Source organism: Chaetodon trifascialis, chromosome 4 (genome assembly GCF_039877785.1).
Source record: "Chaetodon trifascialis isolate fChaTrf1 chromosome 4, fChaTrf1.hap1, whole genome shotgun sequence".
NCBI lineage: Eukaryota > Metazoa > Chordata > Actinopteri > Chaetodontiformes > Chaetodontidae > Chaetodon > Chaetodon trifascialis.
In genome coordinates, this window is record NC_092059.1 from 22,209,952 (window position 1) to 22,218,809 (window position 8,858).

The following is an 8,858-nucleotide window of genomic DNA, read 5'->3' on the forward strand; positions in this document are numbered from 1 at the left end:
TAGTACTTCGTACTTGTTCTGGGGGTGTAATATTTTAATGCCGTTTAATGCTACATTCATACGTTCACTTTAGCTGTAGTCACTGTCCATAGAACACAGTAAACCATAATAACTTGACTCTGTGTGATCTTTGTAACTATATGTAGCTTTTCCAGCCATGAAGCTAATTCATTAACCCAAATAAATAAATTTGCATCAATGATTAATAACTAGAATATCATCTGAACAATTTCTGTTAAAAATCTGAAAATGAGTAGACTGAGTAATATCTCCTTTTGGTCATCAATCATCTACGTGCATTAAGTGAACTAGCAGGGTTTTGAGGTTCTGCTATCAACATGCAGATCAAGTGATAAACTGATCACTCACAGGTCGTGATGGTCCTCACTTTGCTTTTGTCTCCAAAGCCGGCATGGTTAACTGTGTAGATGTAACAGTCGTAGTTCGTGGAAGGATGCAGGTTTTCCACCACTGCGGTCAAGCTGGTGTAGGTAAGGTTGAGCGTCTCTTTGGTGGTCTGAGAGCGCACCAGCAGGTAGTACTGGTCCGCCGAGGGTACTTCAGTCCATTCGACCATAATCGAGGTACTTGACAGTGCCTGGCCATTGACTATCTGCGATGTGTCGGGGACTGGGAGAAAAGAGCAGGAGGAGAAAGCATCGTTTAGGATGCTACATAGCTGCGTTGCGTCCGTGCGTAATTGCGCGTTTTTGCGCGTAAAGACACGGCCAGAATACACCATAATTTGATACATCTTATGAATACTTTCGGGTTCAAGTGACTCTTTTGGAGCTCCCTTTATAAAGAATCGTTTTAAATTCTGTGTAAATATGATATATGTTTATAAATGTATGTCACAATGTGAACCCTGAGATCCCAGTGATTCCAATTGCTAGCACATTTTAAGAGGTGTTACAACTATTCTTTGTAAATGTTGTGTTAACCGTCTCCCTTCTTTACCTGTGGACGCCAAATCTGTATCCACACAGACCACAAAGTAGAACTGAAAGACTTTGAGAGTCACATTATATTCGGTTCCTGGTCTCAGACCGTTGACATCCTTCTGTGTCGCGGTGGCTGGCAGGGTCACCACAACCGGTGCAATGTTTGTATTGTTTTTCACCCGAAGGTCCAAAAAATAGTTTGTTGAGCCATTATATTTTTTCCATTTTACCAGAATCGACGAGGGGCCTGAGGGCGTCGCTGACAAGATGCTGCACCCTGTAAGGAAAAAAAAAAAAAAAAAGTTATTTGAGGTCACTGAGCAATAAATAACATCGCCAACACACACACACACACACACACACACACACACACACACACACACACACACACACACACACGCAGAACTTTGGATACTTGCCATTATTTTATTTTTTCTGAACAAGACTGGGTAACTTCCATTTAGTGTGACTTCATTAGCTCCAGTGATCCAAGATAATATAATATAATATAATATAATATAATATAATATAATATAATATAATATAATATAATATAATATAATACACATTTCTTTCCAAGTTATGCCAACACACATCTTGGGTCTAAAATACTATTTAAACTGAATTTCTTGGTTTACTTACCTTCTGCGCTGTAAGGTATCTGTAAATCACAACAAATAAATCAATAACATGCAATGAACATTCTAAAGCTATATCCATACAGTTGAGTTTTAAAGGTTTTAACATAAAACATGATATTTACCTGAGTTAGAGATACCAAAGCTAACGAAAAGCCTATGGCTCCCAACAATCCCATCTTTGACATTGAGTGCGGGATAACAATCAGTTTAGTATACAAGGGAGCAAAATACAAAAGGTGCTCTGGGCTTCAGCCCAGCATGCATGGGAACCAATCAGTATTCCCCAAATGGGGCCAGACTGTCCCACCAACAGCCCCAGGCAATCAGGAGGGAGGGATGGAGGGCAGGATGGATGGATGAGAGTTCGGTGAATTTACCTGAAGTCACAGATGAAAAGCTCTCTCTCTCTCTCTCTCTCTCTCTCTCTCTCTCTCTCTCTCTCTCTCTCTCTCTCTCTCTCTCTCTCTCTCTCGCTCTCTCTCCTCTGTGTGTGTGTGTGTGTGTGTGTGTGTGTGTGTGTGTGTGTGTGTGTGTGTGTCACACTGACTCTTATGTATCTCCCAGTTTGTATAATAAGGGAATTTTGTCTCATAACTGATTAGTCTGTTTCATTGTGGAACTGTTTCCAGCAGCATAAATGTGTTCCTGTGCATCCTACAGTATGTTGCTCTTATGCCTGCAATTTGCAAACTTGAACAGGTCTTGTCTTTGTTTGTTTCTGAACAGCGGTGTTAGATGTACAAAATCTCTAGTGAAACTTTCAAATGCATTTATATTATGAAACTGCTGTAGTACACAATAACTCATTTTATCAGCTTGATACTTAATAACCTTTCCTAATTATCTTCATTTTCTGAGAACCTCTGAAATCTGATGACATGTTTCAGAAGTCCAGTCTGTTTGTTCTGTTGGGGTCGTAGAGAGTAAAATATGATTAAACACAATAGATTTTAATTGGCTCTAAATCAACGGTTGATGATGACAGTACTTTTTATTCAATGTATCCAAAGAGCACACACACACACTTGTATGTGACAAAGAGAAGGGTTACCAGTAAGTATTGTGTTAACGTTTTGCAGTCAGATCTCAACAACTAAGGTTGTGTTAGCTCATCATCTCATCATTTACTGGCTTGGCTACAATATAAGACAGAGCATTGGACATGAGAACCTTGAACATCAGATCCTCACAGAGAAAATGGAGAAAGACTGCAAAGAAATATTCAATATTGTGACATCATAGTCCAGACTCATCACCAAACTGCACTCACCTATACGAATCAATAATGTAACACAACGGACTCAAGGGAAAAGAAAGGAGGTGATCCACTTTCTGGTCCAGTGATTCAGTTCAAACGGACCCCAGGTGCCTGACCAACTTTGATCTTATCGCAGCAATGCCATAACTTTTGTATTCAGGGGCCACAGTTAACATGTTGCTTCAACTCTCCTGACCTACTAACACAACCTGTCTCCCATGAATAGAATCATCACTCAGCATCAACCCATACAGGAGCAAGCTGAGTAAAAGCTGTCCAGACATTAAACATGTCATCCTTTCGTTTTCTGTCATATTCTTTATTTCTCTCTTTCTTGTCAGAGGTCTGTATTTTATTTCTGTCTCTTTCCATCCTCATCCCCATCCAAGCTACTGGAAAAATCTGAAGGCATGCTCCGGCTTCACACATGGCCATGTTTCTGTGTTCACTTTTTTTTTCCATCCCTTTAACAATACATGGGAAAACAGTGAATGACCTGAACCAAAGAGATAAAGGCTTGGGAGGGGCCGCCCAAGCAAAGGAGACAAGTGACACTGAAACCGAAGTCAAGAATGCAAACTTGGGAATTGGGACTCCATCTAAACGGGCTGTACTTGTACTTGTGTACAAAACACATGATGCATAAAACTGTTAGTTGCGTCTCTTGTAAGCTGTTAGCTTGTAAAGGTTTGGTAATGGACTTTGATGAACTATGTTATTTTCCTCCATAGGCTAATCCCTCAGCTGGCTTTAAGTAGGCTACATGCTGGGCTGAAAAGGGCCTTTTATCACAGGAGAATAAAGGCCTATCACCTCCAAGCTCTTCGTCGGTATTAGAAAAAAGGAAGTCAACATGAAAGTGGATACAGGCCATGAAGCTGCCAGGAAACCTAAGCTGCCCTGCTTAAACAATACAGCAATTTTAAAGCACTGCGAATAGGGACAAGTGATGTGAGCCTCTTGATATTTTATTGTCTGTTTATGTGGCTGTGTGCTGGAGTAGATGCTGTTAAAGGTCGCAGGTATTGAGCATGTTATGATGCAACTTCCCAGAAACGTCTCAAGTCATTTTAGTCATAGCCCAGTCTGCACCTGCTCCAAAAAACGATGTTAAGACAATAGTCATCAGAACACAAATAGAGTTGACTGGATGCGCAATCAGTTTCACATGCAATAAATTCAGAGAATCTCCAGAAGGAGGATGAAAAAGAAACATCTAATAGCTGAATAGTAAAGTCAAAGCAGTGTCAGCACTGATTCTGTGTTGTGCAAGTCAAAACACTTCTAGACGTCTTTATCAAAAGTCGGTTAAATATTTTTCTCACCTGAAAAATACATCTAATCCCTGTTTGGACCACTTTGACAGTGTGAAGCAGGGTCGAAAGACACACTGTAGTACAAGTAATTTAAGTGCTATTGAAACAATGATTATGTGCTACCTAGACATCTAAAAAACCTTTCAGTTTTCACATTAATGTAGCCAACTTTGAATCTAGATGTCTTGATGTCAGATGATGTCAAATCATCTGACTAATGCTTCCTGGGTATTTGTTCAGTGACATGGATATGGTTACTGTACTGATGTCATTTTAAATCTGTTTGATACTAACAAGCAACTAGTTTTGAGAAGCTCTGGACCCATTGGAGCCAATAGGTACAAGTGATCTTTCTGAGGTGTTGTTGATGTGTTGTGTATGTGGGCATGGTGTCTTTCAAAGGTGGTACATTTGGGACCATCTCCAGACTTGGATACTGTACTGTTTTTTACATTGCATACCACATACAGTATTACATTCATATATAATACAGCATGCTTTAGTGGTTTGTGGCACAAAGACACATCACTATACAGCACAGAATGGGATGGGCAGCATTGCTTTTCCAGCTCAAACTGAATTACATTGCAGTTTCTGGTCAGCTACTGATCTGTTGTTGTTGTTGTTGTTGTTGTTGTTGTTGTTGTTGTTGTTGTTGTTGTTGAGTGGAGTATTGAATGGTAAACTATTGGGGGATGTGTTGAGGTATACAGATTGAAGAATTTCTTGATGTTGTAAAATAAAGCTTTTTTGAACATTCATGCTATTTTCTCAGTACCTGTACACAAACAAAATGAGAACCTTTTGTGTTTTGAGGGACTAAAGCCAACTGAAACCTGTGTTGTGAAAAGGGGGCAGGGCAGGGATGGGTGCCCTGTGAAGCTGGTGGATATCCTGAGGTCACGTTGGCACCTCTGCATTCAATTATCTTTCCCCTGCACCTTAATGACTTACCGTGACATCCATTGCCATGAGCATTAAAATGTGAAGCTGAGTGCTCCAGTATTTTCATGCATATGAGTTCCTGTGAGCTCATTGCTTTTCTTGTTGCTACTGGGAATAGTGATTTACGAAACAATTCTAAGGATCCTCGTGTGGATCAATATATATTTGTCAACCTTTGAGACACAATTTGGCTCTGCATCAGAGATTGACAATGAATATATACACTCCTGTATGGGTTATGATCACAAAGAAAGCCTTGAGCTGCTTTTACTCATGAAACTGCTCCAAATTCTAATATTTTTCCATAGTAAGACATGGGTTAGCCTGCAAAGCAAGTTCATCTGGTATTCTTACTTATTTGACTGACACATCTGACACAATTTCTTCCTGTGCTTCTTATCAAAAACACCTACCACAAAACTATATATGTACAGTATGTGTAATGTCAGCATAAGGTTCCATGTCATTTAATTACGGTGGTGTGAGGAGTATATTATATACATATGAACAGACAGACAGATTTGTAATCAGTTTTTATCAGGAGGGATGACCCAATGGGAGCAACCACACATTGCTACTTGTCACTGTAACTATGAATTTGATGCTAGGATGTAGGCTACACTATAATATTGAATATTTTATAGTCTTTATTCAGTATAGAGAATTTTTTAAATTATAGAGACTCTATCAGCCCCGACTTGGAGTTGAGGATGCCATCATTTACCTGCTCAACCGTGTCTATGCCCACCTGGACAAGCCGACGAGCACTGTGAGGGTCATGTTTTTTGACTTCTCCAGTGCATTCAACACCATTCGTCCAGCTCTACTGGGTGATAAGCTGACCACGATGCCGGTGGCGCTCCCCTAGTGTCCTGGATTGTGGATTACCTGACTGGCAGACCACAGTATGTGCAACATGTTGCAAGCACACATACTGTGCGGACTGGGGTAAGAACACTGACGCTCTCTACATAAAGGGCCAGAGTTGTCTCTATTTCCTGAGGCGACTGAGGTCCTTCAACATCTGCTGGACTATGCTCAGGATTTTCTCTGGGTCTGTGGTGGCAAGTGCTATTCTCTATGCTGTTGCACGCTGGGGCAGCAGGCTGAGGATGGCAGACGCCAACAGACTCAACAAACTGATCCGCAAGGCTAGTGACGTTGTGGGGATGGAGTGTGAGTCTCTGACGGTGGTGTCAGAGAGGAGGATGCTAAATAAGCTACGGACTATCATGGACAACATCTCACACCCACTTCATGATGTACTGGCCAGGCACAGGAGTACGTTCAGTGAAAGACTCCACCAAAACTAAGGACTGAACGCTACAGGAAATCATTCCTGCCTGTGGCCATCAACCTGTACAACTCCTCCCTCTGAATGGCCCTTGGACTTTTCACTCATCTGTTACATATTTGACTAAACTTTGCACATTCGTTACTTGCACATTCATTTGTAATACTTTGCACATCCGTATACTGCTTTGCACACCCGTCTGTATATACTGTTTGTTTTCTCAGTATATATATATTGTTGTATATTCTGTCTATATTTTGTGGTATATTTTGTTTTATATATATATCCTCAATTTAAATATTTGTTTTTATATTTGCCTTTTATATATATAGTTCTCTCTCTTTTCTTTCTTTTCTAATTTTATTCTAATTCCATTCCTGTAAGGAGCTCTGTAACGAAAACAATTTCCCCTCGGGGATTAATAAAGGATTTCTGATTCTGATTCATAGGTCTAAGGTGAAACTGCCAGAAGGAAGAGCAGGCCCAGTTACAAAACCATCTCCTATTTGCTGATTTTTCCATTGTCAGGGCCACAGATTCAAACTTGTGCAAACTTCAGACAGAAACAGGTCAATGAGTCGACATATTCAACTAAACAACCCCTCTGTCTCGTTGCTCTCTCTGCTTCTAGGATGGATGGGGACAGGGCATGGCATGTTAACAGGGGGGATGCATTTTGGTCATTTTACTAACAATGGGGATGACCCCCCTGCATTTGAAAATGGACAAATGTGTGGCCTTGGTAAATGTGCCTAAAAAAACAATACAAATGAACAGCTACCAAAGGGTTAGACAACAAATGAACAGCATTAGTGTTATGACCAGATTCATCATGTCTGCCATGTTTGAAAAGTTGTTTTCTATCATTCCAGGAACACTGACACACAATTAGATTTAATTTCATGGAAACGGCTTTTCTGCTGAAACCATGAAGTGCCATAAACACCCCTTTTTTTATTTGTAATCCTGTTGACCTGTGGACCTCAGTACACACATCTATTGTGTAGATCTCCTCAGGGATTCTTTATATCCCAAGCTGTTCACATTGGTCACTGGGAAATTACAGGTAATTCATCCAAATCTCTGATTGGCTGTCTGACTTGTCCCAGTAATGAAACTATACACCTTTGCACGAAAGTGTCCGAGCAGAATATAGCTTATGAAAAGCTAAAGCACACAAGCTGAACACAAAAGATCTTCCAGCCAGGTCTCTTTCTTTAAAGCAGCAGAAGGACGTGGTGAGTGTGTGCAGACTAAAATTGTGCCCACTCATCCTTGAGAAAGAAAGAAAGAAAGAAAGAAAGAAAGAAAGAAAGAAAGAAAGAAAGAAAGAAAGAAAGAAAGAAAGTCATATTGGCTGTATCTAATTTTCATGGCAAAGAAAATCCCTGGTGAAAGTTTCAACAGCTCAGTTACAGACAAGATTTAGATGAAAAAATGTAAAGGTTGATGTCCTCCCTTTGATTTTGTAAAGCATGTCTATGTGAAGAACAAACCAGGAAACACAAAAATGATGCTGGGAATTCTTTATTAACTGTAATATGCATCAGGTTTACACAACCACAGTGACACATATTGCAAACAGTTAAAGTCTTCCTGAGAACAAGCAGCAGCACAGTGTGGACAGTGCATGCTGCAGGGTGAGACACAAAGATCACTGTCTGCCTCTTATCCTCAGGAGGCTTCCTATTTAGGGCTGGAGCTAAAAAATGTGTTTCAATTTGGTCAATTCAATTAATAATTCTTTAAATGAAGGGGCAAAATGTTTCATGGGTGGTTTTAAATGTCTGTTGGGGCCCTGTTACTGATTCGCCAATTGATTTTCTTTTTCTTTTTTGATAAGATCATTTGTTTGGAGTCTTTAATAGCTCAGGGATAAGGTAAACTCCAAATCCAATCCAAAGTAGCTTGTTGCACCTTGAGTCATTATAGAAATTTAGTACTGGTTCTTTGTGGATCAAATGTTTTCATATGAGAAACTTTTTTTACATTTGCTAAATCTATACCATGATTTTACTCTTGTCATTTGCTTGTCAGTCTCTTTGTCATACTTAAGTGCTTGATCGTGTTTGCTGAGGGCACAGTGATTGTTTTGCTTGGCACTGATACATGAATATCTTTTAAAGGCAGCTTGACAACACTGAACAACATCTAATTTCATCATGTTATCACCTATGTGTCATGGCATGTTTATTTCTGATCAATAGTTGTTTATTAATGGTTTGTTTATTAATATTGTTGTATTATTATTGTTCAGTTTGTCTATTTAGTTATCAGCATGGCTTCATTCCAGTAGAGCAGAGATGATGCAGAAGGAGGAGGAAGATGAACAGGATGGGAGTGTTTGTTGTATCTGTGGAGAGGAGGCTGTAAAGACAAAACAACAAAGATTCAGCTTGCAGGAATTCTATATTTACTGTAGTACTTTACTAAAATTTGACATCTTAAAACAGCAAAGCC

At 39.8% G+C, this 8,858-nt stretch overlaps 2 protein-coding genes across 2 annotated transcripts in view; one reads left to right on the forward strand and one right to left on the reverse strand.

Moving 5' to 3' along the window:
• The window catches only part of LOC139329877 (mitochondrial adenyl nucleotide antiporter SLC25A24-like), a 378,717-nt gene that overhangs the window by 324,528 nt on the left and 45,331 nt on the right, over positions 1-8,858 (reverse strand). The window lies entirely within an intron of this gene.
• The window catches only part of LOC139329891 (EEIG family member 2-like), a 354,478-nt gene that overhangs the window by 312,381 nt on the left and 33,239 nt on the right, over positions 1-8,858 (forward strand). The window lies entirely within an intron of this gene.